At 39.9% G+C, this 16138-nt stretch overlaps 1 pseudogene; it reads left to right on the top strand.

Annotated features, from left to right (window-relative positions):
* LOC109575113 (ankyrin repeat domain-containing protein 26-like) overlaps positions 1 to 16138 on the top strand; it is a 502197-nt pseudogene that overhangs the window by 477268 nt on the left and 8791 nt on the right.

Genomic DNA, 16138 nt, shown 5'->3' with positions numbered 1-16138 from the left:
GAAATAAGGTTCATTTTAACCAATTTTCTCTGAAGTCCAAGGCATATCACGGCCATCCTGCATCAAAAAGTCATCTTTCCTTTATGTAGTCATAGTTTCATGCCTAAATTATAGACCAACTCGTGCTCAAATTGACTCTGATATCAGGGGCTGATCAGCTGATAAAAAGCTTGGATTGTCCTTCTGGAGGTAAGTGAGACCTTGGTCCCATAAGAAGAATATGAGGGCTTAAGGGAATTTGCAGGAGTGGGGAAAGCTTGGTCTGTCCTATGTGTACCATAATCTTAAATAATGCTTATTTTCTTTATCGAAGAAAAAAAAAAACAGCTGATAGAAACAAATATAAATCACTGAAAGTTAAAGAAATTCATCATCTGTGATTGAAAGGTGCATTCTAAGAAAATTTTGTTCTCTTAACCTAGACAGGAGACTAAATTCCAGTCTGGTACCAGCTTACCAGGTAACAAACAAACAAAATTGTTTATGGGTAAGCTTAGAAAAGTCTTGTCCACATGTATTTTGAAGTAGCAGTATTTTTGCAAAGGCATCGGTGTGAAACCATAGAAAGCATGTTTAAAACCTGATTAGATAGAAATTGACAAAGTAGTCTGGTCACTGCTGTGACTTGAAACACTTGAATATGATAACTAGAATTATAACTGACAGCATTTTACCCGGATGTATCAGATTTTCATGGATGTCACATAATTTCTAGGATACCCATATTAGTAACTGAAGGAGTCTTTGGCCTAGAAAAGAAAACAACAGTCTCAAAGGCCCTTGCTGAATCATCTAACTTTGGAGAAAACAAAACCGAACTTTAGGTCCTGCCCTGAGGCTCCAGGACAGTTGTATCTATCTGGGACTTATCACCCCCTGCCCAACTACAAATGCCATCTTTCTCTCCTTCTTTTCTGACTCGGCCCAAACTATACCTTACAGAAACATCCACCATATAATATAACTTGGGAAGATTCATTACTCTTTCTGACAGCACTTCCCATGTAGTTTAACATGCCAAATGAACTCAGGTTGATTAATATCTCTCTTTGGGAGGTCTCAGGGGCCCTCTGAAGCATCCCAAAGTTAGCTAGAAGCCAATTATTTAGGCAGGCTTGTTCATACATATCAAAAGGGTTTATAACAGTCAGGTAGGATCACATAAGTCACTGTGAAACAATACTTCTCCACTTAGCCAAAGTCAACAAAAGATTTCAAAGGTAAACCTAGAACAGCTCACTTAAGAGGTAAAGAAACTTAAAATCCATTAGTAAAGGCAGTTCAACATCTCAAGAAAACTTGTATTAGGCACAAAACTCTTTTCTGGGTGTCCACTTTCCATAAAACCTCCTTATCCCGTTCTGTACCCATTCCTTTGCTTCTCCCATCCTGAAACTGCCACCTGTAAGACAGAACTACTTCGTCTTCCTTCATAAAATGTGATTTCATTCCTCATACCTTCTTTAATAACAAGTCATACATTTCCCTTAAGCCACCACGAACTGACTTTTATATTGGCATTCTATAGATTCGTGAACGTATGTATCAGTGATAATTCCAAAAAAAAAAAAATGCTTTCTTACACTGAACATGTCAGGATGGCACCAGACACTATTCATGGATAGTCAAAAATCTCTTTTGTTTCTGTGTAAGAGGGAGGTCCTTTCAAGTAGTGAATGTTTCAGAACCTTAATTTATTTGGAAATGACCTAGCTATTCAATACACTGTCATCACTTAATTTAGCACAATGATAGAAACTCAGGTAACCAAAATCTGGAGAAACTATTGTAAGTTCAGTTCGGTTCAGTTGCTCAGTCGTGTCTGACTCTTTGTGACCCTGTGGACTGCAGGACGCCAGGCTTCCCTGTCCATCACCAACTCCAGGGGCTTGCTCAAACTCATGTCCATCGAGTCAGTGATGCCATCCAACCATCTTATCCTCTATCATCACTTTCTCCTCTGCCTTCAATTGAGACTATTAGAGACAGATATTTTAGAGTATAATTATTGTTAATAGTTTATCTAAAAGCTCATATCACATTTACATTTTTTAAGTTTTTTTGTTGTTGTTTAGAGGTACTTTCTTGTTGACAAGCTTGTGACAGATGTAACAATATAGCAATTTTTAACTTATAAAAAACCTAGGCACTATGAAAATGTGCTTAATGTTAATGTCTTAGACATGTCTATAGTAGAGTAGCGGAAAAAATATACTAGATATTTAATATTGACTATTTCCCAGTTCACATGAATCTGAAATTCATTTAGGTCAATGTTTTATTGTATTTCCAAATGTTTAATTTGTAAGGGTTTCCTTTTCTTGAGACCATTTAAATAAGAACTCAGAACTTGAGCAATATTATAAAAAAACAGAAGACCCACACTGAGACATACATAAATCCAGACAGACAGACAAGGGATTTTCTAGTTTTCCTCCCGAGATTTAAAATATATCTTTGAGCCACTTTTATCAGGGGATGGGCGGGCAGGGGAGAGGTGGGTGGAGGCAAGAATACTGGAGTGGGTTGCCATTCCCTTCTCCAGGAGATCTTCCCGACCCAGGGATTGGACCCAGGTCTCCCACATTGTAGGCAGACGCTTTACCGTCTGAGCCACCAGGGAAGTTGTTGAATTCTGTGCAAGGGTTAACTTCAAGCGTTGCCCTAGGCAGGCCTTTGTAACAAGCTAATTGTTTTTAATTGCATATGCAAAAGAACCAGCTTTACAATTTCCAAGAAAAAAAGGAAGTTTCCTTGTAACCAATTTTGTCTGATTCTATAGAATATCATGGCCATCCTAGGTCAGGTCATCTTTCCTTTCTGTAGTCATAGTTTTATCCCTGAACTATAGACAGATCAGCTGATCAAAAGCTTGGATTGTCTCTGTGGGGTGGATTTGCTTGTCCATGTGTTTCACCTGGAGGCAGTAGCGAGGCCTGCGGGACTCTCCTGAAAGTGGGGGTGGGGGCGGGGCGAACCGGAGCGCGTGGTGGGGGGTGGGGCGGATGGTGCACCAGGAGCGCGTCGGGGGCGGGGTGTCCCAATTGTGCTCTCGGGGGTCGCCATTGCAGCTGGGAATGCCCATTTCCTGTGCTCCTGGGTCCACATCCATTGGCATCCAGAGAGCGGAGAGGAGGGGAGCGAACCACAGATAAGGAAACTGGGATTCGGTGGAGGAGGGAACCACGTTTTCCACCCTCTCTGTTGGCACAGTCTTGGAGCCCCCTAACCTGGCGGTTACGGAAAGGCCTCACCTTTGGGGTCAAGGCCTTTACCGCTTTACCCCTTCGCATAAAGCTCAGACCTGCGCGGTTTTCCCAAGCAGCCTAGTGCCTGCTGGAAGTCCAAGGGATATATCCTGCCTGGTGATTTCATCTGTGGGGACTTCATAACCCTTACTCTGGCCAGCTGGCCCAGCCCTGCTTCAGCTACTTTGCAGCCCAGCAGGCCCTTGACCACCTGTTGGGATGGAAAAGGGAAGGGTCCATGAATTGCACCCTAGAAACTTAGTAGGGTGCATGAATTTAAACACCTGGTGGCCACCCAGGCAGAAAAGAAGGGAGGAGGGCACATTGCTGCCCTTTCATTGTGGAATCTGTGGCTATACCGCTGAGAGGGGGCCTTTGCATGGGGGTCCCATGTAATAAGTTTGGTGTTTTGGAACTGAATAATTAGAACGTGTAAAATTTTTAAATTATGTGGTTCTTTAATTAAAAACAGGAACAAAAAACCAAGCTCCAAGTTTTTTGCAAATTGAGGTCTAAAATTTGAAGGCCTACTTTCCTTCTACTGTGGCCTTCTATGAAGAAATGTGCATTTTTTTTTTTTAAGAAAAGAGTCAGAAAAGTGAGGGAAACATAAAACCCAGAGGTGCCCCTGTAGTTTGGCGAAGGCCTTAGGAGGTCACTTGTAAATGCTGCTGGCTGTCAGGAGGCAGTCTCTTCCTGTGGCTGATGGGCACAGAGCTCTGCAGGCTTGTCCTTTGCATGGATGTTGTTGGAAATCCAGCTCAGAGCCATCTCCTGATGTGTACCCTAGGCAAATCCCACAGGGCCAGGGGCTCCTTCCTTCACTGTATCTGTCTGTTTGACTGAAAACCAGAAATGACATATTTTTCTTTCAATCTGGTCTCTCATCCAGGCCTTGGAGTAGTATTTCTCCTCCTCAATAGGCTTGGGTTCCAGGGATGAATTATAGTCAGTTGTCCATGATTTTGCAGATGAGGAAACTGAGAGCCAGAGAGGGTGGAGGACTGTCCAAGGGAGAATGGGATATCCTTCCAGGAAGCCTGGCTCCTGGGTTTTTAATGAGCTTCCCACACAGCATGGTCATTAATTGGCAGGAAGAGGAACCAGAGATCAAATTGCCAACATCTGCTGGATCATGGAAAAAGCAAGAGAGTTCCAGAAAAACATCTATTTCTGCTTTATTGACTATGCCAAAGCCTTTGATTGTGTGGATCACAATAAACTGTGGAAAATTCTGAAAGAGATGGGAATACCAGACCACCTGATCTCCTCTTGAGAAATCTGTATGCAGGTCAGGAAGAAACAGTTAGAACTGGACATGAAACAACAGACTGGTTCCAAATAGGAAAAGGAGTACGTCAAGGCTGTATATTATCACCCTGATCATTTAACTTATACGCAGAGTACACCATGAGAAACGCTGGACTGGAAGAAACACAAGCTGGAATCAAGATTGCCGGGAGAAATATCAATAACCTCAGATATGCAGATGACACCACCCTTATGGCAGAAAGTGAAGAGGAACTAGAAAGCCTCTTGATGAAAGTGAAAGTCGAGAGTGAAAAAGTTTGCCTAAAGCTCAACATTCAGAAAACGAAGATCATGGCATCTGGTCCCATCACTTCATGGGAAATAGATGGGGAAACAGTGTCAGACTTTATTTTTTTGGGCTCCAAAATCACTACAGATGGTGACTGCAGCCATGAAATGAAAAGACGCTTACTCCTTGAAAGGAAAGTTATGACCAACCTAGACAGCATATTCAAAAGCAGAGACATTACTTTACCAACAAAAGTTCGTCCAGTCAAGGCCATGGTTTTTCCTGTGGTCATGTATGGATGTGAGAGTTGGACTGCGAAGAAGGCTGAGTGCCAAAGAATTGATGCTTTTGAACTGTGGTGTTGGAGAAGACTCTTGAGAGTCCCTTGGACTGCAAGGAGATCCAACCAGTCCATTCTGAAGGAGATCAGCCCTGGGATTTCTTTGGAAGCAATGATGCTAAAGCTGAAACTCCAGTACTTGGCGACCTCATGTGAAGAGTTGACTCATTGGAAAAGACTCTGATGCTGGGAGGGATTGAGGGCAGGAGGAGAAGGGGACGGCAGAGGATGAGATGGCTGGATGGCATCACTGACTCCATGGACATGGGTCTCAGTGAACTCCGGGAGTTGGTGATGGACAGGGAGGCCTGGCGTGCTGTGATTCATGGGATGGCAAAGAGTTGGACACGACTGAGCGACTGATCTGATCTGATCTGATTGGTGGAAATGTAAAAGGCTTTTTTAAAGAATGTGCCTACCAGCTGTGCATCTTATGGAGTATTTTCATTGTACTCCCCAACCCTTGGAAAGTGCTGGGCACAGGCAGATGCTTCATCATTTTTATTGAGTAAGTTCAATTTCACATAATTATATCCATAGTGTCAGCAACACTATGAGGTATATTAGAACAGTGATTGTCACAGTTGGTACTTCACAGATCAGTAAAGAAAGAAAACGTTTTATTAGGAAGACTCTAAGAGAATTGCTACGTTTTAAGTTTATCCCACAAGGATATTTTTAAAAAATGAAACAAATCTTTCCCATCATCACCAAGGCTATCGGAGGTCTGTTGAGGACCCCATGCAAGGGAGATTCTTCCTCTTGGGACACCCCTGGTTCAGCATCTCCCTAAGCCAGCAACCTGGGACAGTCGAGTACACTTAAAGTTCCTTCCTTGACCTCGGGAGTTTTTTTTTGGAAGACAATTTTTTGACAGACAGAGGTGGGGGAAGGTTTTGAGATGTTTCAAGTGCAGTCTATTTATTGTGCACTCTATTTCTATTTTTTTTTCCCTGGTGGCTCCATTGGTAAAGAGTCTGCCCTCAATGCGGGAGACCCGGGTTCAGTCCCTGGGTCGGGAAGATCTCCCAGAGAAGGAAATGACAGCCCACTCCAGTATTCTTGCCTGAAAAATTCAATGGACTGAGGAGCCTGGTGGGCTACAAAGGGCTGGACACATCTGAGTGACCGAACACTTATTTCTAGTATTATTTCATCAGCTCCACCTCAGATCATCAGGCATTAGATCCTCGAGGTTGGGGGCCCCTGCTTTAGTTCCCTCCTTCATCTTCTACACAGCTCCAGCCTGCTTCCTCCCCTCTTCCACCGGCAGAACTACCTGCTGGGCTTCTCTGTGTGTGACTAAGAGTCTCCTTCCCTCACTTCCTTTCTTCTGAGTCCCTTCTCCTAACTGGGTTTCCCTGATCTCCGTTTAGGCACTTTTGCCCCAGATGGTGCTAGTGGTAAAGACCCTCCCTGCCAATGCAGGAATCCGATCCCTGGGTTGGGAAGATCCCCTGGAGGAGGTCACTGAAACCCACTCCAGTATTCTTGCCTGGAAAATTCCCATGGACAGAGGAGCCTGGCGGGCTCTGACAGTCAGACGTGACTGAAGAGACTTAGCACAGCATATCAGAGGACCTTAGTACTGCAGACTCACGTGATAGTTCTGGCTCTTTGGAGTCCCTTGTCATTCCACGTGTATGTTAGGATCAGATTCTGCATTGCTTCCTAAAGGCCCCGAGAGGGTAACAGGCAGGAAAGCCAGGGGTCTCCAGACAGAGGGAATAGGCTGAAAGTGTCAGATGTTTTTTTCTCTCTCTCTTAAGCAGCCGGAGGAAACAAACTAGTGTTACATTTTTTCCCCTTCTCCATACAAATTTAAAAGGAGGTTTCTCTGAAAATTCTGTGTTGCCGTGACAATTCCTGGCTCCACCTGAACTTAACTTTTCTCAAATCTTGAGCTAAGCAATGCATTTTTTTTCATAAGGAAATGTTTTTCTTAAGCTATGTTAATATACTATGTATTTCCGCTAGACTATGTCTTCAGGTCAGTTCCTCCTAAAGGCTCAGAACAGACTTGACAAACCAGTATGTCTTACTCATACCTTGTTCTCCTAATCTATGTTAATGAAATGATATATTTGCCTGGAAATCTGCCTTTCTTCAAGATTCATGTCAATCATTTTATGGCCCAGGATGACTCACCTGCTGCCAATGTTATCTCAATGCATGTTGTGGGTAAGGGGCCTGGTGCCATTCTCTGAGACATTGCCTTTCTTTCCTTAGCAGACTGCTAGTGGCTGTATAACATTTGGCTAAAGACCAGCAGGGGGTACTCTTACTGCCCTGCTCTGAAGTCTGTGTCAGCAGCTTTCTCTATCTCTTTCATACTTTAATAAAACTTTATGACACAAAAGCTCTGAGTGATCAAGTCATAGTGAATCTTCATTTCAGATTGAAGATGCATTCCATGGTATTTCCATCTTAAGTCTTTCCATCCCTATGGGATATCTGTACATGTATTCAGGATATTTTTCAGCAATTGTGTATAATTTCATGTGTGCCAGTCTTGTCATCCTTGTTACATCCATGGCAAAGTATTTTATTAATGTTGACATTACTGAAAGGGAATTGTTTTTTTAAATTCCTTTTCAGATTATTATTTGCTAGTGTATACAGATAAAACTGTGTAATCATTCATTTTTATCAGTTTAGACAGCTTGATGGTTGTCTTTACTTTCTTTACTTTCTCATACTTTAAGATTATCCTGGCTCATACATTTACTACCTCACACCCCTAATCTCAGTCATTTATTCAAAGAACTTCTGTCCTTTTATTTTGTTTTTTGTTTTTTTTCTTTTTTAAATTTTATTTTATTTTTAAACTTTACAATATTGTATTAGTTTTGCCAAACATCAAAATGAATCCGCCACAGGTATACCCGTGCTCTCCACCCTTCTCCCTTCTCCCTCCTCCCTCCCCGTACCCTCCCTCTGGGTCGTCCCAGTGCACCAGCCCCAAGCATCCAGTATCGTGCATCGAACCTGGACTGGCGACTCGTTTCATACATGATATTATACATGTTTCAATGTCATTCTCCCAAATCTCCCTACCCTCTCCCTCTCCCACAGAGTCCATAAGACTTATAACATTGAATTATTTTTGACTATGCTGGGTCTTTGGTGCTAGGTGTCTAGCTGTAGTGAGCAGAGGCTGCCCTCTAGTGGCCGTGCCCTGGCTTCTCATTGCAGCAGTTTCTCTGGTTGCAGAACTTGGGCTCTGGAGCATGCAAGTACTTCAGTAGTTGTATGGGGGCTTAGATGCCCCTGACCATGTGGAATCTTCTAGCACCAGGGAATGAACCCGTGTTCCCTGCATTGGTAGGCAGATCCTTTACCACCGGACCACCAGGAACATTCCCTGTTCCCTTTCATTAGAGAATATTATGTAAAACATACATGTAGGAGCTAAAGATACTCAGCTGACAATACTCGGAAATATATACATGTATTCCAGCTTGCCTTTGAACATATTCAGTTAAAGGTGATTTGTGATGATGTCTCCATGGATCTTGGAACCTTTCCTTTCGTTTCTCCATAACTTCCCATTCCAATGGTAAGACACCTGGCTTCCACCACTTGTCATGTATAGAATTCAGTGCTTGTCCCATGTGGTTACTGAAAAAAACTGTCAGACTGTCTTCCAAAGGGGTCTGTGCATGCATCCCACCAGTATCTTGCGTATGTTTCTGTAGGATAGTTTACTATCAGTATACCCTCCGTGGCCAGGTGTCTATTTCAATCTTTACCAATTATGAATGGGCTTGTTTGCTCTAGTGTTCTTGGACAACTTGAGTACAGATTATTTGTCAGATATGCATTTTTAAGGAAAACAATTGTATTTATTTTTGGCTGTGTTGGGTCTTTGTGTGTGGGCTTTTCCCTAGTTTGGGTGAGCATGGGCCATAACTAGTGGTGTGGGGGCTTCTCACTCTAGTGTCTCCTCTTGTGGGGCACAGGCTCAAGGGCTTCAGTGGTTGCAGTATGTGAGCTCGGCATTGTGTCTTCCAGGATCTAGAGCATAGGCTCGGCAGTTGTGGCCACGGGCTCCATAGCATATGGGATCTTCCCATAGCAGGGATCACACCTGCGTGTCCAGCACTGGCAGGTGGATTCTTTACCACGGAGCCACCAGGGAAACCCTCAGGCATAGTTTTGAGTCTAGTTTTCCACACATGTACCTGGTGAGAGAGGCCAGGATCAAGAGGCCTGGCCACTGGGAGTCCTCAGCCACAGTTCTGGCTGTGCCGTCGAAAGCTCTGGGGTCTTTGGCGAGTGCCTCAGCTTCCCTGGGACTGTTTCCTCCCCTCAGAAATGCCGTGCTGTTGGACTGTAGCCCAAACATCCCACTGAGATTGATGCTACCATTATCTCCATTTTATGATAAACTGAGATACAGAAAGGTTAAGTGATTTGCTCCAAGACACACAGCTTAGAACTGATGGAACTGTGACACAGGCCCACACATTCTGGCTCCTGTGTAGTTACTACCTCTCGCACTAGTTCCTGAAGCATCCTGTTTTCACCAACAGCAGTGTTAGCGCTCATAACCACTGGAAGATCTGTGGTCATTTACATATGTGGATGTTTAAAGTGATGGCCAATGTGGAGCCTGGATAAAAAAAATTTTTTTTGTTTACCATAAGGTAGTTTTCTGTCTTTCCTCATTTGAGTAGTTTATAAATTTGTGTGTTTATTTGAGAAAATCTGATTTAAAACATGGATGATGTTGTGTTTGAGTGCAGTGGAGAGGTCAGTAACCTGCAGAGGGCAGACAGGAAATATTTTCACTTTGTGGTCTGTAAGGTGTCTGTTGTAACAACTCATTTCTGCTGTATGGCAGGAAAGCAGCTGTTAACAATAAGCAGACAAAAGAGACAAAAACCAATGATGGCAGATTTACTAGGTTATTAGTAGTTAAAACAGTTGTTTTTTCTTTTTTTTTTGGTTGCAAGAAGCACAGGATCAACTTACAGAGGCTGTGAGATGTGCTGAGAAAACACAGGATCACGTCCAAAAGTATGATTTAAAGCAGCATAGAAAATAAGTATAAAGCAGATAAACAGTATAATATGAGAACAGATCAATAGTGATAATAAACACATTATCGTGAAGCTGTGTAACATTTCAGCTTTGAGCTGTTTTGAGATGCATAATTTTCCCCCATTATTTCCATATTTTGCATATTATCCACAAGTGAAAAGTGAAAGTTTTAATCGCTCAGTCATGTCTGACTCTTCGCAACCCCATGGACTCTAGCCTTCCAGGCTCCTTTGTCCATGGAATTCTCCATGCAATAATCCTGGAGTGGGTTGCCATTCCATTCTCCAGGGGATCTTCCTGACTCAGGGATCGAACCTGGGTCTCCTGCATTGTCAGCAGATTCTTTACCATCTGAGCCACCAGGGAAGGCGATTAGTCACAAATAGAAACAGTACAGTTGCCAAATCATCTACTTTTCAAAATTCTAAGAACCTATGTAAATGAACCTGCAAATGTTTGTTCAAAAACAGTGTGATATTTAAAAAATCTATGTGTGAAGGAATGCCGTTACAGTCCAGGGGTTAAATTATGCCTTCCAAGGCAGAGGGTGTGTGTTTGATCCCTGATTGGGGAGCTAGGACCCCACGTGCCTCACAGCCAAAAAAACAAAACATAAAACAGAAGCAATATTGCAGTCAATTCGATAAAGACTTTAAAAATGGTCTAGGTCCAAAAAAAAAAAAATCTTAAAAAAAACCCTATGTGTGAGAATAATTATTTTAAAATCTGCATTTTAGGCTTGAAATTGAAAATGCCGAGTTACAGACTACAGTCAAAAAGCAAGTGGGCAAAATTGAACAGCTTCAGAAAAACCTGTTAAGTACAAGATTGGTAAGTCAACCTCTTAATTCCTGTCATACTGAGAAAGGATTTTAATTTTTTTACTAGTAAAATATAAGAATATTTTGGACAATATGAAAAGTCTCATTGATTAGCTTATTGTATTTTTATTGATACTGCTTGCTACTAGTACTGTGATTCCTCTATAGAAGAAGTCGACTGAATGCATAAAATTAATGATTTTTATAGTAAGATTTTAATTTAAAAAATTGTGACAGTCCAAAAGCAATATTTTATATAGACCACATTTTGTTTGTTCATTCATCTGTCAATGAAATTCCACCTTATGATTATTGTTAATAATGCTGCTTTGAACATTGGTACACAAACATCTATTTGAGTCTAGTAATTTGAGTAATGATTTGATTGAGAATTTTGAGTTTCTTTTGTAATCCAGATCTTTCTGTGAGATTTTTGAGAATGAATCATTTTAACTATTGTAGTTTGTTCTCTTCATTAAGAATGAACACTATGTCTGCATAGAACCATTTTTCTGAATGACTGTATTTTTCATTTGTTGGATTTTTTTTTTTTTAAGAGATGGGGGTTACATGGGAATTTTTCAAAGATTATTTCAGTAAGGTGTGACTTAACAAAACCTAGAATATCTTGAACCATTGATGAAAATTATTTTAGATTATCTCTAGAAAGTAAAATGTAAATAGGCAGTCTTAAAAAAAACTTTCATTAACATTTAGTATTTTATGTGTAAAAGTGTCTATTTTTAACAAATAAATGTTGGCGATTTAAACTCCAGAAAAAATGATGAAATGAAAAATCCTTTTAAGTTGTTTTAAGAAAAGTTATCAATTTTGAAATCTGTTATTGGCATCAATCAGGTTTAAAACCTGTGTTTGCTATAAATTCATATTAACTTGTGAACTCATGAGAAATAATATTTTTAAGAAAGAATAAGTCTCTCTAGATGTTTAAAAATAATTTTATTAAATTGTTTTTTTCTAAGTCTGAAGATGAAAAGGAACAATTAAAGAAATGCATTGAATTAAAACAATCTCTGGAAAATAGCTTGGACCAAGAAAAGAAGAAAAACAGTGAGTTAGAAAAAGAGATTACTGGGTAAGATTTTATTTCTGATAATCGCAACTATGAATAAAAGTATAATTTTATTTTATTTAAAACCTTAGACACAAATTCATTTTTTATGTGTATTTTCATAATTAAACACATTATCCCATTTCAAAGTTTACTGTGGAAAGTCAGCACAATCTGAAATGTTTTTGAGTGCAGCAGTGTTATACTTATCTGTAATGATTTCTGAAACAGTAACAACCGTGCCTCTGCATATAGTAATGTCACTCTCTTCCTCATCATCTATGCTGAATTTTTACTTCTGCAAAGTATCTTTGTTCTTTTTGGTAATCCTGCCTTCTTTTAATAGTGTTCCTTCCCTTCATCATTCAAGTAGTTTATTATCTAAAAACCTACCTGTGTTATTGTCGAACAACATTAAAAAGTATCTTGATTTGGCTTATATTTTCTTTTTGCCCCAAAATTTTAGTTATAAAATGTACATACAAAAATCTATGTGTAACTTAAAGAATAACAAAATTAATGACCATGTTTTGATCAGTAAGATAAAAAGCTGCTTCTGTTTTTTTTGCTGAGTATGGTTAACTCTCATCATCTACAGATTCAGCCAACCCAAGATCAAAAGTATTCAGGGAAAAAAAATTTGAGAAAGTTCCAAAAAGCAAAACTTGGATTGGTCTCAAACTGGCAACTATTTCCATAGTGTTTACACTGTATTTATAACTATTTACAAAGCATTTACATTGTTTTAGATAATCTAAGTGATCTAGGGATGACTGAAAGTATAGGGGAGATGTGCTTAGGGAGACATGAGCATCCGTTGGTTTTGTATCCACGGAGTGTTGGGGGATTTTTGAACCAGTCCTCTGTGGATGCTAAGGGATGATTATACACAAGGTTCTTCTCTGATTCTTATTAATATTTTTCTCCTTTAATTTTCTCTACATTGCTTTGCATTTTGTTAACAATGAGCTGGGCAAGATTTCTACATCTCTTAAAACAGCTTGAAGAGACTGGAACACACTCTCTCTCTTCTGATTTCCTTTCTTCTAAAACTCTCAGCCTGGGTTATTTCCCGCTTAACTCAGGCTCCAAAGATTTTTCTTTTTTTTTCAATTTTGAGTGAGAATCTTGTTGGTTTTTTATATCTAATTTCTTTTCTTTTTGTAGAGGCTGTGGTCAGTAGGAACAAATGTGTCTTATGTCTTTTCAAAAAACATTCATATATCTCTTCATCTTTAGCTTAAATACTGATCTCTGGTTTATAATTAATATTTAATAATAAATTAATATTTCACACTAGCATGCTAAAAATTGACATTAACTTATTTATAAGAACTCATATATTACATATATCACACACAGTATATTTAAATGTGATAAAATTTTTCTTCATAATATTTATCTAAGATTAGAATTTAGTTATTATGCTTTCAAAGAATATTAAATTTAAACAATGAGAAAGGATTATAATTTATAGATTTGTTTGTTTTATCTGATAGAACATATATCTGTTTAATTATTAAATATCTGCTCTTAAAGAATTTACTTATTCTATACATTTCTACAGATTTAAGAAACTCTTAAAAATGACAAGAAGGAAGTTAAATGAATATGAAAATGGAGAGCTTAGTTTCCATGGAGATTTAAAAACCAGTCAAACTGAAATGGATATTCAAATTAATATGCTAAAACAGAAGGTAATTTTTAATCAGGTTTAGAACCCCCTAATCACTTAATTTGGGGAAATATAAATCATTCCATGCTTTCAGCAGTGAAACACAGATTTGTCTATTAATTTTTTAGGTTGGACACCAGTAAAAAGACAGCTTTCCCTATATCATTTTGAGATAAAAAGGGCACACTCTTGACTCTCTCTGTCTTGAACCCTGGCTGGTGATCTGAAGCTCAGCAGCACAGCACTAATGACCCCAAAGCATCCATTGTTTTTGGTGACAGGTTTGTTGAAATCTAATGAACATACCATGCAGTTCATTCATTTAAACTGTACAGTTCAGTAACTTTATTGTGTTTAAAGAGTTATACAGGCATTACCACGTTAGAACATTTTCATCACCCTCCAAAGAAGGGTGCCAGTTTTCCCTTCCTGATCTTCCCAGCCTGAGGGAACCATGACTCCACTCCCTGACTGTGGTGTGAACACATTTTTTCATTTCTTTTGGGAGTACAGTTATGAATAGAATTGCTGTATTACACAGCAACTATGTTTAACCTTTTGAGGACCTGCCATACTGTTTTCCAGCATGGCTGCATCATTTTATATTTTTATTCAAAGTATGTAAAACGTTCCCATTTCTATACATTCCTGTCAACACTAGCCATTACCTGTCTCTGTGAGTACAGCCATCCTAGCAAGTATGAAGTGGCATCTCGTGGTGTTTTATTTCTCTCTCTGAGGAGAGACAATGAAGATTGAGTTCTAGATTAGTAACTACTCAAAGCTACCCATCTCTTTTAGAATTTTAGTAAATTGAGATGAGGTCAAAAGTCTGATTTTGGTAATGAAACTATTTCTAGTTATTTCTTATAGTACAAATCATATGTCTCATTGCTTACTAGTCTTCATTGCTTTCAAACTTGAGCAGAAATTGTAAGGAGTCACACCTGCCTATTTGTAAGAAATTGTAATTGAAGGGAACCCTAAAAAAACTTCTTCCTGAATAGTTCTTAAGTCTTCCTTCTAGTTATATGCTTCTTCTCATCAACATTGTCATTAAAAATCTCACCTTTTATTATATTCCACTTTATAGGAGACCAGTTTCTACCTGCATTTAAGTTATGTTTCTTTATTTTCTCTTTTTCAAAAATCCATTTTTCTGGTTTTTCCTAATCAGCTTTAAGTTTAGTGGCTTCAATAAATAACATTGGTTTCGTTCAAAATCTACACTTAGGAAAAGGTGGCCAGGACGGCTGTCTTCTCATCCCCTTGGCTTCAGGTGGGGCAGCTCGAGGGCTGGGGGCTGGAATCGGGTGAAGGTGTGTTCATGCCCATGTCTGATAGTTGGTGTCTGTGGTTGGCTGGACTTTGGTGAAGGCAGACAAGTGAAACACCTACCCTGAACACCTAGGCTCTGTTTTCAGCCTGGCCCTACTCACAACATGGAGCCTGGTTCCCAGGTTGAGAGCCAGGCAGAAGCTCTGCTGCCTTGTCTAACCTCGCTTTGCAGTTCACACAGCATCATTTTCATCATCTTCTGTTCAATAGGAGCAAGTCACTTATACTTGGCCTATATTCTACCATTTTTTACAGAATAAAGTTTTTAAAATGAATGGGTACATTTAAAAACTAGCACAGTTACTCACTGGCCACAATTTTTTATATTCCTCCCAATTAAAAATACCCTTTGCCCTACCCGTTCCCTCACAAGTCTCAGTTGTTAACAGTGTCAGGCCCAGGCTCAAGTATGGGTCTTACTGTCTTCATCAGGTACAGGTGGCACAAGCAAATGAGGGTTCTTGGTGTGATTTCTAGAGTGTGACTTGATAACTAAAGGGACAAGTTATCTGCCACCCACACCCCCACCATTCTGTGTTCAGAAATGGGAAACGGGAGGCACCGTAGTCCATAGCAGCTCTGAGGTCCAGTTTGGTCCTGCCAGCCCTTTGATGAGGACTTGGTCCTACCCATAGGAGTGCTTCTCATTTGCTCTACCCTCTGAGCTCAGTGTGCTGTCCTTTTCATAAGAAATGACCTCTGTCTGTAGCTGGGTCATGTTTCTTAAGCCAGCTTCCTCTTTATTGAACTTCTAAGAAAATCCCAAAGGCCTATTCTCATTTATATGTCTTGGTCTCTGTTAGGCCAAGCACTTTTTTTTTTTTTGCTCCCAAGGTTCTCTTTAAAGCTTTTAGTGTCCTTTGAACTGGATTGGGGTTCACATCATTGGAGAGGCTACCCTCACAAATCTTTTTTGAGAGAAGCCCTGAACCTTGGGCTTCTTGTGAAGCTTTGGAGGATGATGCCTTTAAAATTCTTATGCCCATAAGATCTTTAAAGGAATTTGAGGGACCACCTTAAGTCTTTCCAGGGTCTTAATGAAGGGTTTTACAGTCTAC

Source organism: Bos indicus, chromosome 21, assembly GCF_029378745.1.
Source record: "Bos indicus isolate NIAB-ARS_2022 breed Sahiwal x Tharparkar chromosome 21, NIAB-ARS_B.indTharparkar_mat_pri_1.0, whole genome shotgun sequence".
NCBI lineage: Eukaryota > Metazoa > Chordata > Mammalia > Artiodactyla > Bovidae > Bos > Bos indicus.
Note: the sequence above shows the minus strand (reverse complement) of the source record. Positions and strands in the feature narration are given on the sequence as shown.